The sequence below is a fragment of the Anomaloglossus baeobatrachus genome, chromosome 4 (assembly GCF_048569485.1).
Source record: "Anomaloglossus baeobatrachus isolate aAnoBae1 chromosome 4, aAnoBae1.hap1, whole genome shotgun sequence".
NCBI lineage: Eukaryota > Metazoa > Chordata > Amphibia > Anura > Aromobatidae > Anomaloglossus > Anomaloglossus baeobatrachus.
In genome coordinates, this window is record NC_134356.1 from 64,167,578 (window position 1) to 64,185,315 (window position 17,738).

Consider the following 17,738-nt stretch of genomic DNA (forward strand, 5'->3'; position numbering starts at 1 on the left):
GCACTGATTGCTACACATTTATATTAAGAAGCTAATTATATAGTGTGAGATTCATCAGTGAACTCCTGGTTTATGCTCACAGCTCTTTTTGTGAGGACAAAGTATTGGACACCAAATTAAAACAAGCATATTACATATTATTACATTGCTGTTCTGCAGCTTCAGTCCAGGGTTTGAACCTTTCCACATGTCTGAAATAACAAATATTTCAACCAAATGTACAGTATGTGATGTGAATATTTTTTTATTCATCCAATGTCCCATTATGTATTTCATTATCCAAGTATAGACAACTATGCCTTCTACATAGGGAACACCAAGGTAGCCAGGAATATATTGCAGTTAGTTAATAAGTAGTAAAAAGTACTAGATGTTTTCACATTGACATAAAGACTGAATTCCAGAGGTGTAAGAAAACGCCTCATGGGCCTTGATGCTGCTGTAAATCTGTATGTATGTGCATATATATATATATATATATATATATATATATATATATATATATATATATATATATATATATATATATACACATATATATATATATATATGTACAGTATATATATATATATATATATATATATACACTCAGGGCCAGAAATATTTGGACAGTGACACAAGTTTTGTTATTTTAGCTGTTTACAAAAACATGTTCAGAAATATAATTATATATATAATATGGGCTGAAAGTGCACACTCCCAGCTGCAATATGAGAGTTTTCACATCCAAATCGGAGAAAGGGTTTAGGAATCATAGCTCTGTAATGCATAGCCTCCTCTTTTTCAATGGACCAAAAGTAATTGGACAAGGGACTCTAAGGGCTGCAATTAACTCTGAAGGCGTCTCCCTCGTTAACCTGTAATCAATGAAGTAGTTAAAAGGTCTGGGGTTGATTACAGGTGTGTGGTTTTGCATTTGGAAGCTGTTGCTGTGACCAGACAACATGCGGTCTAAGGAACTCTCAATTGAGGTGAAGCAGAACATCCTGAGGCTGAAAAAAAAGAAAAAATCCATCAGAGAGATAGCAGACATGCTTGGAGTAGCAAACTCAACAGTCGGGTACATTCTGAGAAAAAAGGAATTGACTGGTGAGCTTGGGAACTCAAAAAGGCCTGGGCGTCTACGGATGACAACAGTGGTGGATGATCGCCGCATACTTTCTTTGGTGAAGAAGAACCCGTTCACAACATCAACTGAAGTCCAGAACACTTTCAGTGAAGTAGGTGTATCTGTCTCTAAGTCAACAGTAAAGAGAAGACTCCATGAAAGTAAATACAAAGGGTTCACATCTAGATGCAAACCATTCATCAATTCCAAAAATAGACAGGTCAGAGTTAAATTTGCTGAAAAACACCTCATGAAGCCAGCTCAGTTCTGGAAAAGTATTCTATGGACAGATGAGACAAAGATCAACCTGTACCAGAATGATGGGAAGAAAAAAGTTTGGAGAAGAAAGGGAACGGCACATGATCCAAGGCACACCACATCCTCTGTAAAACATGGTGGAGGCAACGTGATGGCATGGGCATGCATGGCTTTCAATGGCACTGGGTCACTTGTGTTTATTGATGACATAACAGCAGACAAGAGTAGCCGGATGAATTCTGAAGTGTACCGGGATATACTTTCAGCCCAGATTCAGCCAAATGCCGCAAAGTTGATCGGACGGCGCTTCATAGTACAGATGGACAATGACCCCAAGCATACAGCCAAAGCTACCCAGGAGTTCATGAGTGCAAAAAAGTGGTACATTCTGCAATGGCCAAGTCAATCACCAGATCTTAACCCAATTGAGCATGCATTTTACTTGCTCAAATCCAGACTTAAGACGGAAAGACCCACAAACAAGCAAGACCTGAAGGCTGCGGCTGTAAAGGCCTGGCAAAGCATTAAGAAGGAGGAAACCCAGCGTTTGGTGATGTCCATGGGTTCCAGACTTAAGGCAGTGATTGCCTCCAAAGGATTCGCAACAAAATATTGAAAATAAAAATATTTTGTTTGGGTTTGGTTTATTTGTCCAATTACTTTTGACCTCCTAAAATGTGGAGTGTTTGTAAAGAAATGTGTACAATTCCTACAATTTCTATCAGATATTTTTGTTCAAACCTTCAAATTAAACGTTACAATCTGCACTTGAATTCTGTTGTAGAGGTTTCATTTCAAATCCAATGTGGTGGCATGCAGAGCCCAACTCGCGAAAATTGTGTCACTGTCCAAATATTTCTGGACCTAACTGTATATATATATATATATATATATATATAAACTTATAGGGTGCTATAAGTCTATCAATCAAACCATAGTGTTATATTTCATCTGCTGAAGTGGATTCTCAAAGCCATTAGTCCGTATGAGAAACTGAAATGTAGCACGGACAGTTGGTGTTGGTGCAGCAGGATAATCCATTTGGAACAGTGGAGGCAGATGCAGTAGGATGGCAAGTGGATAAGCATAAATAGAAAAAAAAACATAAATCAGAGTAGGGACCTGTGGCAATGTTGTCGCATTTTTTTCTGCAAAGATTTGTCACAGTTTTCTTCTGATACCGGTAAAGTGAATGAGATTCCTGAAGTCTCATGCACACTTTGCTTATTTTCTCCCTGCAGAATTGGTGCAGATTTAAATCCACAGCTTGTCAATTCTTTCAGCGTTTTTACTGCAGATTTCACTCATACTAATGAATCGGCAATATGTGCACCAAACATCCATGTAAAAAAAGTATTAAAAAAATTTGGCAATTTATGTATGAGTTAAGGCCCCGCTAACGAGATGTCGCTGGGGTCATGGAATTAGTGACGCACATCCGGCCTCGTTAGCGATGTCGTTGCGTGTGACACTTACAAGTGACCGCTAACGATCCGAAAAGTGCCCAAAATCATTGATTGTGGACACGTAGTTCCTTTCCTAAATATCGTTGCTCATTTTGGACGCAGGTTGTTTGTCGTTCCTGAGGCAGCACACATCGCTATGTGTGACACCCCAGGAATGACGAACAATAGCGTTCTTGCATCCTCTGGCAACGAGGTGGGAGTGACGTTCATGTGGCTGCTGTCCGCCCCTGCGCTTCTATTGGTCGGCCGCTGTGTAACGTCGCTGTGACGCCAGGACGTCACAGGTACTACACCAACACACCCCACACCCCGGTCAGGCACACCTAAGTCAAACAAAAATCCTTGTTGCTTCCCTCCAGGGTCTGATGTTCACACCAGGGGGTGGGCCAGGCGGTTGGTCCCGCCCACCGAGGAGTTCACAGTCCTGGAGGCGGAAAAAGTGGAGGAGATTAGTTTGGAAGTGGAGAAGTGAGGTGGTAAAAGAGCAGTCTGAAGTTGGTCCGGGTGTGTGGCCCGGACGGAACAGCAAAGTTGGCAGACTGTGGTGACCGTCTGCAGGAGAGGCCTATTGGAGCTAGCCGTAAGGACCGTGGATGGGCGGTGGTCCGGCGGTACTGGACCGGTACGCAAAGAGAAGCCAGAACCAACCGGCAGGGCTTATGGACCCCGACAGGGCTAGGAGTCGCCGCTGAAATTGTCAAATCCGTTAGCGAAGGGAACCTCCGGGGTTTCCCAGCAGCCAAATCCCGATAGAAGGCAACAGTCCAACCGTTAGAGGGAAACACAGTCACCGCCAAGGCTACAGTTCCCAGGGCCAGAGCCTGCGGGCAAAAGGGGCTCCCTCAGCACATATTCAAGCTGGGGAGCGGGTTACCGGTGGGAACCCATTGGAACCGTCTACACTACACAGGTGCAGGGAAAGGCAGTCACCATCAACCTGCCGGGAGGAGAAACACCGCAGCCGTCTGTGGGACCCGTCCATCCAGCCGTTTGTTTTACCGGAGACTTTGTGTTCATGATTGGCTGAGTGAGTACCACCGTGCCGTGCGACACAGCGCTGCTCCCGCGACCCTGCACCTCACCAGGCCCCGTAACCCACCTGCCATCCATCCCTACCTCCCTCACTGGGTGGGCCCCGGGACAATCAACCCCCTACCCACGGAGGGGAGAACCAACATCCAAGCTGCTCCCCGTCATCGCTCTCGGGATCCCTGTCCAGAGCAGCGGTCGTGTCACCAATCTCACCACAACCGTGGGTGGCGTCACGGACAATATCCCTAAACCCAAACCACCCCCTTTCACTCACGGGCGAGGAACGCCGCTCGAGTCCCCGGGATCCGGCCCACCGCTCGAGCCACCACCGAGCAGCAGCCGCAGCAGCCGGACCCGAGCAGTGGGTGAGCGCAGCGTCCCCTCCTCCGCCCGCGACACACGAACCGCCCCCTTAAACAAGAGTTTGTTCGGCGGCCACAGCGACGTCGTTAGGAAGGTAAGTTGGTGTGATGCGTACCAGCGATATTGTCGCCACGGGCAGCGATTTGCCTGTGATGTACAAACAATGAGGTAATGCTAGCGATGTCGCTGCGTGTAAAGCAGCCTATAGGCAACATGATTGTCTATAAAATGAAGGTCATCTCACGCTCTAAGCTGTAGTGTATGGTAAGATATGGAGCCTGAAAGTCAGTGTAGATGTTACGGAGACATATGATCTGCTGTGATACATCTAGAAAATATAAAAGCCATATGGGCCAGAATATGAGCTCAATCATTGCCCAGACTTGTAACAAGTTACATGTGAAGCAAAGCTTGCACTGCCTTATAGCCAAATTCTAAGGGAACATAGTTGGAAATGCATAGCCATCGTTGATAGTGGAGGAGCCACTCGGTGCAGGGTCATTCCAAACCACAAGGGATCCTGGTTGCCGAGGTTAAAGGGATGGAACCTCAATCGTGTTAGCAGAGACCTGGATGAAGGGACGGAACCTTAATCAAGTGAGCGGAGAGGGATGTAAGTTGTGTCTAAGGGATTGCAGACAAATGGAACAGGTCGGTGGCACAAGAAACTGTCTGTGGCTTGCAGTATGAGACTTACATCCTAATAGGAGTGCAAAATATGGCTCATGTTTGCACCTGGAGGGGTGACTGCCATTAGAAGCTAAAGTGGCGAGAAGAAGACCCCTAGTAATTCACCTCGCACATGGACAATTGGTAGTCAAGAGTATACTTGATATTATCTTTCGGTGTATATACTGTATATACTAACATTCGTAAATTGGTCTGTGTTTCCTACACCATTGATGAATACTAATGGTACTGTTCTAATTGTATTCAGTATATGTGAATAGCTCTATAGGAATATTACCACATTACGCAAGGTCTAGTAATTTGATAGGTAATGGTTGTCTGTATTAGGGAATTTGAGGATATCTAGGGACTAGTAGGTTTGGTTTATTATTCTATAGGACAGTGTGTAGGGCATCAGGACCAGAATTAGGGATAGATGGTATCCACTAGGTCAAGAGAAGACAGCAGGTAGCGTGCTATAATGTTTGCATTTCCATTATCATATGAATACTCATCCTCTTGATATTGTACCTTATCATTCACACACTTCCCAGCTTGGGAGGTGCACCTGCAAGGGTTAATTTACCTCCTCTCACTCAGTAGAGCACTCAATCTCAGTTGTAGGCTGTAAAGTGAGCAGAAATCACACCCCAACACAACACGCTACACCACTCAACAAACACATGGGATAATAAGTCCTGCACCTGTTAATGTCGCGGGCGGGGAGGACGCCGCTGCCGCGCTCGCTAACGCTCGGGTCCGGCGCTGCTCCTGCTGCTCGATGGCTCGAGCGGTGGGCCAGATCCGGGGACTCGAGCGGCGCTCCTCGCCCGTGAGTGAAAAGGGTGGTTGGTTTGGGGGACTTAGTCCGTGACGCTACCCACGGGTTGTGGTGAAGATGGGCACCACCGCTGCTGGTGACGGGGATCCCGGGAGCGATGGTAGGGAGCAGCTGGGATGTTGTTTTCCCCCTCCGTGGGTAGGGGTTGGTGGTCCCGGGGCCCGGTGGTGAGACTGGGAGGCAGGGTTGGTGAGGTGCAGGGTTGCAGGGACAGCGCGGCGCGGTGCCAGATGGCACGGGTGTACTCACTCAGTAAGAGATGCACAAAGTCCTCGGTAATCCAAACAGCTGGATGGACGGGTCCCGCAGCCGGCTGCAGTATCTCTCCCCGGACAGGTGATGGTGGCTGTCTTTCCCTGCACCTTTGTGTACTGTTTGACTACGATGGATCCCCAACGGTAGTCCACTCCCCGGTGTATGGATGCCGTTTGCCCACAGGCGCTGGCCCTTGGGTCTCTAGCCTTAGGCAGTAGCTGTATACCCTCACGGTGCGGACGGTTGCCTTCTAACGGGTCTTTGGCAGTTAGGAAACCCCTGGGGATCCTGTCACACTCGGATTTGACTGTTGACGGCGACTCCAAGCCTAGTCAGGGTCCGATGGCCCTGCCTGTGTGTGCTGGCTTCACTTTGCTCCCCGGTCGGTACCGGTGGGCCACCGCCCGACCCTGGTCCTACAGTTCCGCGTTGATTCATCACTCCTGCAGATGGCCACCACCGTCTGCCAACCTTGTTGTCAGTGCCTGGGCCACAAACCCAGACACTCTCCACTTTACTCCTCTCACTTCAACCTCCTAGACTGTTGTGTCACTTTTCCCGCCTCCAGGCCTGTGAACTCCTCGGTGGGTGGGGCCAACTGCTTGGCTCCGCCCCACCTGGTGTGGACATCAGACCCTGGAGGGAAGCAACAAGGATTTTGTGTTTGGCTAATGTTACTGTCTAGTGGGGGTGGGGGTGTGTGTGTGTTACCTGTGACGACCTGGCTAGTCCAGGGCGCTACATTAACAGATATAGTAGAGCTGGTTTTGTTACAGAGTCCAGAACCAGAAAGCGGACTTTAATGCAGTTATGGACACCAATTTTCAAGGGATGTGAGGAGATAGCAGGGCTCCTAGACTGATCCTCATGCTAGGGGGTTCTAGCTGTCCCTTCCCTAGTCCCAGAGATATTTCTAATGGTGAAGATGTCGGGGATGCCTTCCTTGTTCTGCTCCTGGCAAGCCTTGATCTTGAGGGGAGGACCGGGACAGGAATGGTTGAACCCATAAACGAGGAAACGGAAAACTTTATCACAAAGCTAGAACACACGCAGATATAAGCCAATACGTGATAAGAAGGAAATAAAGATCAAGCAGGAAATAACCAGATGACAAGAGGACTTTCACAGCACATCAAGCAGCACGCAATAAATTACCAACAACTGGAACACAATAGCACACAGACCAGTTTAGCAAAAGCTATAGTCGGCATGGGAAGACAGGCTCCACCATTTTATAAAAGCAGGAAGTAACTGTAATATTTCTCCCACAACATGTGATCCAAGAGATAACCAGCAGGCTAGCAGAGATTAACTCCTGCAAGTCAATCACTAATGAGCACACAGCTGGTCGAAGCCCGAGCCTGTCTGTGCAACTCAGAAGCACCAGAGAAGGTATAGTATGGAGTTTCAGATTCTGTAGGACACTAGGCACGTTTAGAGCCAAGCACTGTGTGACACCAATAACTTGAATATTCAGGTGGCCGTCACAGGAATGTGCTGCGTTCATTTGGTAAGCTTACACGCTGAACAGCAAAGGGAGCTGACCAAAGCATGAAGACAATTTATCTGTCTATCAAACTATTCATCTACTGCATATACTACATTTATTTCTCTTGTTATGTGCCCAGTCTGATACGTTTTTGGAACATGGTCTCTAGTGTTTTGTGTATAGTTTGCTTTCTCTAGCTCGGCACTACACACTAACAGCTGAGCTGTTACTGTATATGGTACACATAATCATACCTGTAATCTAGAGTCTTATGTTGCTTTTCTATTTTATACGATGGCGCTGGCTCTTTTAATGCCTAGTACTGTAGTCACATATTAAGAAGGCGATCACACAAACAAACCGAACCATCCCTCTTTCTCAATTCCATCTAGTAGGCGTCTTGTGATGGCACAGCTGTGTAAAGTAGGGGTTAGTCCGCACCACTGATTGAAAAGGGCTGGCCCACTTAGTAGGTTGTCTGTTACAAAGTCAAAGTGAAGCAATGCAATGATGAATTGGTGATACCAGACTTTGTATTCAGGTTCAGCGTAGATTTACTTATATCCCTCTTGTCTTATCTGCAGTCTGTCACACTCTGTATCTCCGTCTGAGACTTTCAATTCGAAAATTGTTTTGTGGCTTAAAGGGGTTGTTCTCTTTTAGATAAATTCAGCCTCAGCTACAGTTTGTAAACAAAATAATGATCTGTGCTGTACTCACTTTCCTTGGATCCATCGGTGAGTCTCTGCCTATATTTCCACTTTTTGGCATTGACTTTGGCGCTGACATAATGTAGACATTACTCAACCAAACAGTGAGCTGCGTAGACAAAGAGCTCACAAATTTGCTACCACGTTATCAACGGGATGTCAGAACCGCAGTCAATGCCAGACACCAGGAGTAGCGGCGGATAGTCACCTGTGTACCATACAACCCCATGTTTCTCCCTTACTGGAGCAGTCACTCCCCTTGCTTTCAGAGGGTGCATCTTGTACTGACACCCTTCTTATTTGCTAACTTAGCAAACTTGATTAGTTACATAGTTACTTAGGTTGAAAAAAGACCTAGGTCCATCTAGTTCATCCTTCCTCCACCAGTTCTACATTTGGTCACTAAGTCATTTATAACCAGCAATGTTGTGTGTACTGAGGAAATCATCCAGCCCTTTTATAAAAGCTGTTATAGTATCTGCCATTACTACCTCTTGTGGTAGGGCATTCCACAGTCTGACTGCTCTACCTGTAAAGAACCCTTTCCTATTTAGCTGTCGGAATCGCTTTTCTTCCACTCGCAGTGAGTGCCCCCTGGTCCTTAGATTTGTCTTTGGAAGAAATAAGTCATGACCCGTCCGTTATATTGACCACACATGTATTTATACATATAAATGAGGTCTCCTCTGAGACGTCTTTTTTCTAAGCTAAACATATCTAACTTTTTCAACCTGTCATCATATGGGAGGCCTTCCATTCCTTGTAGTTGTCTAGTTGCCCGCCTTTGAACTGACTCTAACTTCTGAATGTCCTTTTTAAAATGTGGAGCCCAAAACTGGATCCCATATTCTACATGTGGCCTTACAAGTTATTTATAGAGGAGTAACAATACGTTGGGATCACGGGATCTAATCTCTCTTTTTATACACCCTAGAATCTTGTTTGCTTTTGCAGCTGCTGCTTGACATTGAGTGCTGCTGCTCAGCTTATTTGTAATGAGAATACCCAAGTCCTTCTCCTGTTCTGTAGTCCCGAGTTTACTTCCATTTAATGTATACGCAGCTATAGGATTACTCCGTCCTAGGTGCATTACTTTACATTTATCAACATTAAATCTCATTTGCCAAGTATCTGCCCATTCTGACATCTTATCCAGAACGTTTTGTAATATTGTACTATCAAGGTCAGTTTTTAATATCCTACATAGTTTGGTGTCAACAGCAAAGACTGACACTTTACTATCAATCCCATCCACAAGGTCATTAATAAAGAGATTAAAAAGAATCGGTCCTAGCACAGATCTCTGCGGACCCCACTGCTGACTATAGCCCATTTAGAGAATGTACCATTTATGACTACTCTTTGTTTCCTATCTTTTAGCCAATTCCTTACCCAGTTGCATATAGTTTCCCCTAGTCCTTGCTTCTGGAGCTTTAGTATAAGGCTATTATGTGGTACAGTATCAAATGCCTTTGCAAAGTCCAAATAAATCACATCAGCTGCATTACCAATATCCAGGTTTGCCCTTACCCCCTCATAGAACCCCAACAGGTTGGTTAGACACGACTTATCTTTCATGAATCCATGCTGTCTGTCAGTTATTATATTATTTTCTGCAATATATTTTTGCATGTCATCCCTTAAAATGCCCTAAAAAAATGTGCATACTACTGATGTCAGGCTTACTGGACGGTAGTTGCCTAGATCTATCCTCTTATCTTTCTTAAATATCGCTACCACATCAGCAATCCTCCAATCCTGAGGCACCAACCCTGTTACAAGTCTAAAAAGATGAGATACAGTGGTCTGTCGATTACGGAGCTCAATTCCCTCAATATTCGTGGATGAATGCCATCTTGCCCTGGGGATTTGTCAATGTTTAATTTACTCAGACGTAGGCGTACTTCTTCTTGTGTTAAATTAATTATATTGGGTGGTGAACTTTGATTTTTCACTTGTTGAATGATCCCTGGTACAGTCAGTTCCTTGGTGAACACAGATGAGAAATGCCTATTTAATATCTCAGTCTTTTGTTTGTCCTCTATAACTAACTTGTTATTATATTTTAAGGGGCCAATACTATCCTTTGTTTTCCTTTTGGCATTAATGTATTTATAAAAGATTTTGGGATTTATTTTAATGTCCTTGGCAATTTTTGTTTCAGTAACTAGTTTTGCTTGTTTGATTTCTGTTTTGCATTTCCTATTGATATCTTTATACTCCTGAAATGCTATTTCTGTATTTTCAGCCTTTGAGATTTTAAACACCCTTTGTTTTTGTTTTATTATACTTTCTACAGTCTTATTTATCCATAGTGGTTTCTTTTTATTCCGGGACATTTTATTACCAGAGGGTATAAGTTTTTTACAGGACTCTAGCAGTATATCTTAAACTTTCCCCATTTATGTTCGGTATCCCCAGTTACCATGACTTTGTCCCAATCTACACATTTAAGCTCTTCCCTTAATTTGTTGAAATCAGCTTTCCTAAAATTCCAGGTTTTAGCATTTCCCCTTTGAAATGTTCTATTGAATATTACGTTGAAGCTTACCATATTATGATCGCTGGTGCCCAAGTGCTCCCGGACCTGTAGATCTGAAATTGTATCCGGTCTATTTGACAGGACCAGATCTAGCAAATTATCTTCCCTGGTCGGTTCACCTACCATCTGAGAGAGGAAATGGTCTTGAATGGTAGATAAGAATTTACAGCTTTTAGCACAACCAGAAGATTCTATGTCCCATTGTATGTCTGGATAGTTGAAATCCCCCATAATAAGAACCCAATTATTAATATTAGCTGCCTTTTCAATTTGTTCCAGCATTTCACCCTCTATTTGTTCAGGTATGTTAGGAGGCTTATAGCAAACTCCAATTATCATTTTTCTATTATTCCCCTCCCCATGTGCATTTACCCATACTGACTCTACATTGTTGCAGTTCCCCCCAATGTCATCATTCAACACAGGTTTTAGGTTAGATTTGATAAATATACACACCCCACCACCTTTTTTGTCTTTCCTGTCCTTCCTAAATGTACTATAACCCTGTATGTTTGTCACCCAGTCATGGCTTTCATCCAGCCAGGTTTCCGTAATGCCCACCACATCATAATCCATGGTTGACATAAGAGTCTCCAATTCATTCATTTTGTTTGCAAGACTTCTTGCATTTGCCAGTAGACATTTAATACTATTAAGACCTTTATTACTCCTAGCCTCCCTACGTTCCTTGTATGTCCCATCCCCCCCTAATCCTTCATTGACCCCTACTGTCTCACTGAATCTATCTGCTCTATCTATCCGCATTTTTGCTCCACTACCCTCCCTCCCCCCAGAAGCTAGTTTAAAAGCTCCTCCATCCGTCTGACCATTTTCTCCCCCAGCACAGCTGCACCTTCCCCATTGAGGTGCAGCCCGTCCCTACCGTAGAGCCTGTAGCCGACTGAGAAGTCGGCCCAGTTCTCCATGAACCTGAACCCTTCCTTCTTGCACCAATTTCTAAGCCACGTATTTATCTCCCTAAGCTCCCGCTGTCTTTCTAGCGACGCTCGTGGCACCGGTAGTATTTCTGAAAACACCACCTTGGAGGTCCTGGACTTCAGCTTCTCTCCTAGTTCCCTGTAATCATTTTTAAGGACCTTCTACTTGCCTCTAACTTTGTCATTAGTACCAATGTGCACCATGACCGCTGGGTTTTCCCAAGCCCCACCCAGCAATCTGTCTATCCGATCCACAATATGCCGAACCCGAGCACCCGGCAGACAACACACTTTTCGGCATTCACAGTCTCGGCGACAGATGACCCTGTCTGTCCGCCTAATTATAGAGTCCCCTACCACCAACATCTGTCTGGGCTTTGCTGCACTCCTATTTCCCTCCTTCCTACAGCAGCCATTCTCCTGGTTGCTAGGAGAAACGTCCTGCTGTAGTGACCCTAGTCCAGGCCCTTCATTCCTAATATCAGCCAAACAGGCATATTGACTAGGTTGTGCCAGGTCAGGACTAGGCTCCCTGACACTTTTCCCCCTACCTCTTCTTCTAACTGTTACCCAGCTACCTACCTCTGGGTCCTGATCTTCTCCACCTCCACCCTACTCCATATCACTGGCCCCAGCCAGAGAAAGCTCAGTCAGCTCTAAACTCCTCTCCAGGTTTGCAATGCCCCTGAGTGTTGCAAGCTGCTTATTTAGATCAGTTACCTTGGCTTCCAAATACGCAACATGCTTGTATCGAGTGCAGACATATTCACCCTCGAACGGCTGCTCAAGGCATGCATACATCTGTCAAGATACACACCTGGTAGCATTGTCCATGGAGCACTTATTAAATGGGGATAAACAGTAAAGTAGAAAAACAAAGAGAAAAAAACAATGGGAAACGTATAAGGATAAATTCAAACTATGTTCTTGTGTCAAACTATGAAATTGTGTTTAAACTATGCCATACTGATCTTCAATCCCTGCACTTTGCTTCAGTACCTCGCACGCTCAGCACCTCGCTTGCTCTGGCTGGTTTATATTAGGACTAGCCTCCCTTACACTTTTTCCTCTAGTCTGCCTTGTAACTATTGTTACTCAGCTAGCTGCCTCATTGTCCTGCAGCTCCATGCTACTAAGGGTGAGGCCCACCCCTGCACTCATACCCGGTACACCACTGTCATGTATGTCATCTGCAAATGTCTGGTGTATGTAAGCTCAACACCAGGTAGCAGTGTTGCTACACAGTTATCCTGGCACCTGGGTGGGCACAGAGGGAGCAGTAATGGGAGGAGGATAGGAGTATATAAGGGAGGGGCAGGGAGCAGACAGGAGGAGAGTCCCCAGGAAGATGCACGAGTAACAACCCCACCATGATGATTCGGACCCTATGGGTCACCCCTGCGGCCATGATACGCATGAGCTGGTCTGGATTAATAATCTGTGTTTCCCAGGAAAGGGGTATAGTCTAACAGTTGAAGGTCTCACGTCCGTTTCACTTGGTTACTAATACTTAAAGAATTCCACACTCATGGAAAGGTCAGTGTGCCCTCAGGTATAAGGGTACGGCAGATCGGCCTAGTCACAGACGGAGAGCCCTGTCGGTTGCTGTCTTTCTTACTCGATGTCTTCCCCTGTGGGTGCAGTGAATGGGCACAATGGACTTCATGACCCGGTATCGTGCCAGCGTGATGCGTAGTGGTAGAAGAAGAGGCCTAGTGGTGACAGAGAGTGCCAAGGTGCCAGGGAGATGGACTACTGCTAAACTATATGTGAGAATGAATATTTAAAGAACCCCTATGGGAAGAATTCCGATGCCGGCGAACTGCGGACCGAGAAGTTGCTGAAGACAGAATGAAATATAGCTGATTTGTTTGTTTAAGAAAAGCGACTGTTACTGGACTTTATTCCCTGTGAATGTGTGTCACCTGAGACGGTAACGGAGTTCTTCTTGTGTGTGGTCTGGTGACAAGGAGGTGAGGGTTAACTGCAGGGTGTGCTGTGACATGTGGTTCCCCTGACACGACTACTACACTGCTGCCTGCCCTGTGCCAACCACCACACTACCATCCTCCCCCACATATACATCAGTAATTGTCTGCTCAGTGAGTAGCAAACTCCTTTCTTTATTGTCAATGGATCTCATTGTTGAAAGCTGCTCATTTATATCTAGTACTTGAGCTTCCATATGTATAACATATAGGCATCCAGCACAGCACAATGCACCCTCAAATGGCTGTTCAAGGATTCCATATATGTAACAAGTTGTACACTGGATGACATTATCAATAATGGAGCACATTTTACTAAGGGGGATGCAAGAAGACAAATGCAAAGAAGCAAATAAAAACAGTGACAGTCAAGTCACTCCCTTCTAAACCCCCTAAGTAACGCTTAGAACATGCCACTTTCAAGCTCTTCACTCGCTATGCTGTAAACATATTTGCTTTTTCTTAGCTGCAATAAAACCTTCAACTCACTGCAATTTTCCTCTACAGTCCCTGACAGAAGTTCTGTCACTTATCCATGTTATGTAAATAAAAGCTTATAACCTGACTTTAAATTCATCCATTGGTTTCATAAATTACTCTTTTGAAAGCTAAAATCCTCCCAAATTTGGTTTAGGTTATGAAAATAAAGTTGCTGCAAAGCTGAAATATTGATCATTTAATGAACACAGAAAGGTCAGATTTTGGCAAAACAAAAGTTTTGTCGCCTTGTCATATAATGCACCCAATAGTTTACATCTTCACTGCTCACTAAATGATCAGTTAATTAGTGGGTGTGTATAAAAAGAAACCCAGCACCCAAGACCTTCAGTTGAACTGCAACTTGACCTCTTACAACATGCCAAAAATCCACCCTGCGACCAAAGCCTTGATTATCAAGAGGTTGAATAACAGATCTACTGCAGAGGTGGCTGGTACCTTTAATATGTCTCAGCGTCAAGTATAAAGAATTAAAAAAAGATTTGAAGAGACTGAAGATGTTTTTGACAAGCCCAGGTCCAGCAGACAACTGCTCAGGAAGAATGTTTGTTGGTTAGAAAATCCAAAGCCAGCCCCTCTTCCACTGCAGCAGAGCTCCAACAGGCCTGGTCACCTCAAGGTCCTGTGTCAACTAGAAAAGTTTGTAGGATTCTGTCTCGAAATGGCCTCCATGGTCGAATCAGTGCCCAGAAGCCAGCACTAAACAAAAGGCAATTAAAAAAAGGTGTGTCAGTTGCCAAGTCCCACAGCCTGCTAAAAAGATGGACGCTGGAAAAGTGGCAGAAGGTGGATTTCTCTGATGAATCTTCAGTTGAATTACACCACAGCTGCCGCAAATAAAACAGGAGACCTACTGGAGCCCGTATGGATCCAGAAAACAGTTACGTTTGGTGGTGGAAAGATCATGGTCTGAGGTTACATTCGGTATGGTGGTGTGCAAAACATTTGCAAGGTGGAAGGTAATATCAATAGCCTAAAATATCAAGAAGTATTAGCTACCTCTTACATTCCCAATCATAAAAGGGGTCAAATTCTGCAACAGGATGGTGCTCCATCTCATACATCCATCTCTACATCAAAGTTCTTCCTGGCAAAGAAGATCAAGGTGCTCAAGGACTGGCCAGCCCAGTCACCAGACATGAACATCATTGAGCATGTTTGGGGTAGGATGAAAGCGGAAGCTTGGAAGACAAAACCAAAGAATCTAGATTAACTCTGGGAGGCATGTAAGACTGCATTCTTTGCTATTCCTGATGACTTTATCAATAAATTGTATGAATCATTGTTGAACCGCATGGATGCAGTCCTTCAAGCTCATGGAAGTCACATAAAATATTATATATGGCTCTGATAGCACCACAACTTCATTCACCAATGTTATGCAACATATCTTTGTATTAGAAGTTAATTATTTGTTTTGAATTTCGCATTACTTTCTGTGGGCGACAAATCTTTTGTCTTGCCAAAATCTGACCTTTTTGCGTTCATTAAATGATCAATATTTCAGCTTTGCAGCAACTTTATTTTCATAACCTAAACCAAATTTGGGAGGGTTTCAGCTTTCAAAAGAGTAATTTATAAAACCAATGGATGAATTTAATGTCAGGCTATAAGCTTTTATTTTCATAACATGGATAAGTGACAGAACTTCTGTCAGGGAGTGTATATTCCACAATAGAATCAAAGGGATACAGAATGTTATAGTTACCCCACTTTCCATGGAATATACAGTTGTGCTCAAAAGTTTACATACTACATAGTTTTGCTTTCTAGTTCAGAGAATATGAAGGATAACACAATATCTTTTTTCCACTCATATTTAGTGGTTGGGTGAAGCCATTTATTGGCAAACTACTGTGTTTTCTCTTTCTAAATCATAATGCCAACCAAAAACATGCAAATGACCCTGACCAAAAGTTCACATACCCTAGTTCTTAATACCGTCTATTACAACATCTAACATCAATGACAGCTTGAAGTCTTTTGTGGTAGTTGTGGATGAGGTTCTTTATTTTCCCATTCTTGTTGGCAAAAAGACAAGCGGGTAATACACGTTATTAAGAACTGGCGTATATGAAAAAAGATTTTGTGTTATCATTCATATTCTCTGAAAAAAGACCAAGAAAGCAAAAATTTTGCCGGGGTATGTAAACTTTTGAGCACAACTGTAGAATAACTCTCTAAACATTGTATATGGCTATCTCAATCAGTTCCATAGAGAATGAAGATAGCGGAGAAGGCCACGTTCGACCTGCACTTCATTCAGATGGGACTTTTGGAGCCCCATTCATAGTAATGGTGTGGATATCAGACAACCAGTGATTTGGAAGTTTCCCCATATATGATGGACATGGGGCAAAATCCAGACTTTGTTAAAAATCTTTAAATACTCTTAATTGTTGATTGTAATCATCACCAATTGAATCGCTCATTGGCAGCCCATGAGCAGTAAATATTATTTTAAAAAGGAAATGTCACAGATTTTTGCTCAAAACATGCTGAATTAGACGCTGTTCGCATTATAGATTGTGACACTCCACACTTTGGTTTCTCTGGTGTCTCTGAGTTACACAGTCAGGCTTGGACTTCGACCAGCTGTGTGCTAATTAATGATCAGGCTATTGAGAGTTAAACTCTGCTAAGAATATTTTCTTTATTCAAAATTCATAAAATGAAAAATCTGACCAAGTGCAGAGTATAAATATGCTTAACGCGTTTCGGAGAAGAGCAGACTCCTTATTCATAAGCAATATATATTGCTTATGAATAAGGAGTCTGTTCTTCTCCGAAACGCGTTAAGCGTATTTATACTCTGCACTTGGTCAGATTTTTCATTTTATGAATTTTGAATAAAGAAAATATTTTTACTACATCGGTGCTGGATTCTCTCTCCTCCCTTGTTCCTCTTGATGGTACTGATTACTCAGCTGTGGAAGCCAAACCACTTGTTCCTTGCACCAGACCAGAGGATGGAGATACCTGCTCTAGAGTGGTGAGCTGAACATATATTTATTTGTGTTTAAACTCTGCTAGCCTGCTCATTACCTCTGGGATCACATTTGATCGAAACCTATCACAGTATCTCCCAGCCTAAAAAGGTTTAAAATATTAAAAAAATATTAAAAATATTAAAAAGGCTTAAAATATTAAAAAATATTGTGGAATCTGTCTTCCCACATTGACTATTAGTCTTATGCTCTGTTGGTTTGTGTGCTGCTGTGTCCCAGTCCTGCTGGTGATTGTGTAGCTCTGTGCTTAGTGTTGTTGTGGAAAAACCCATTGTCTTGTTTCCTCCCTGTTATTATTTTCCTCCTATGCCCTTGTTGTCTTATACCTCTGTGTGAGCGTGCCGTGAGATAGAGTTTTGTTTTCCCCTGTTTATCTATCTCTGTTGGTGTCTTCACACTCCTGTCCAGGCCTGTTGTGAATGTTAGTTATGTTTTGGCTGCTGGGAGGCTCCCTCTGGTGGCCAGGAATGGTTTGGACTTGGACCAGGTGTGTTGTGCAGTGGGTGTTTCCTTTGCTAACTCTCTGCTTATTTAAGTCCTGGTCTGATTGCAGGCTGTTGGTGGATGTCAGTT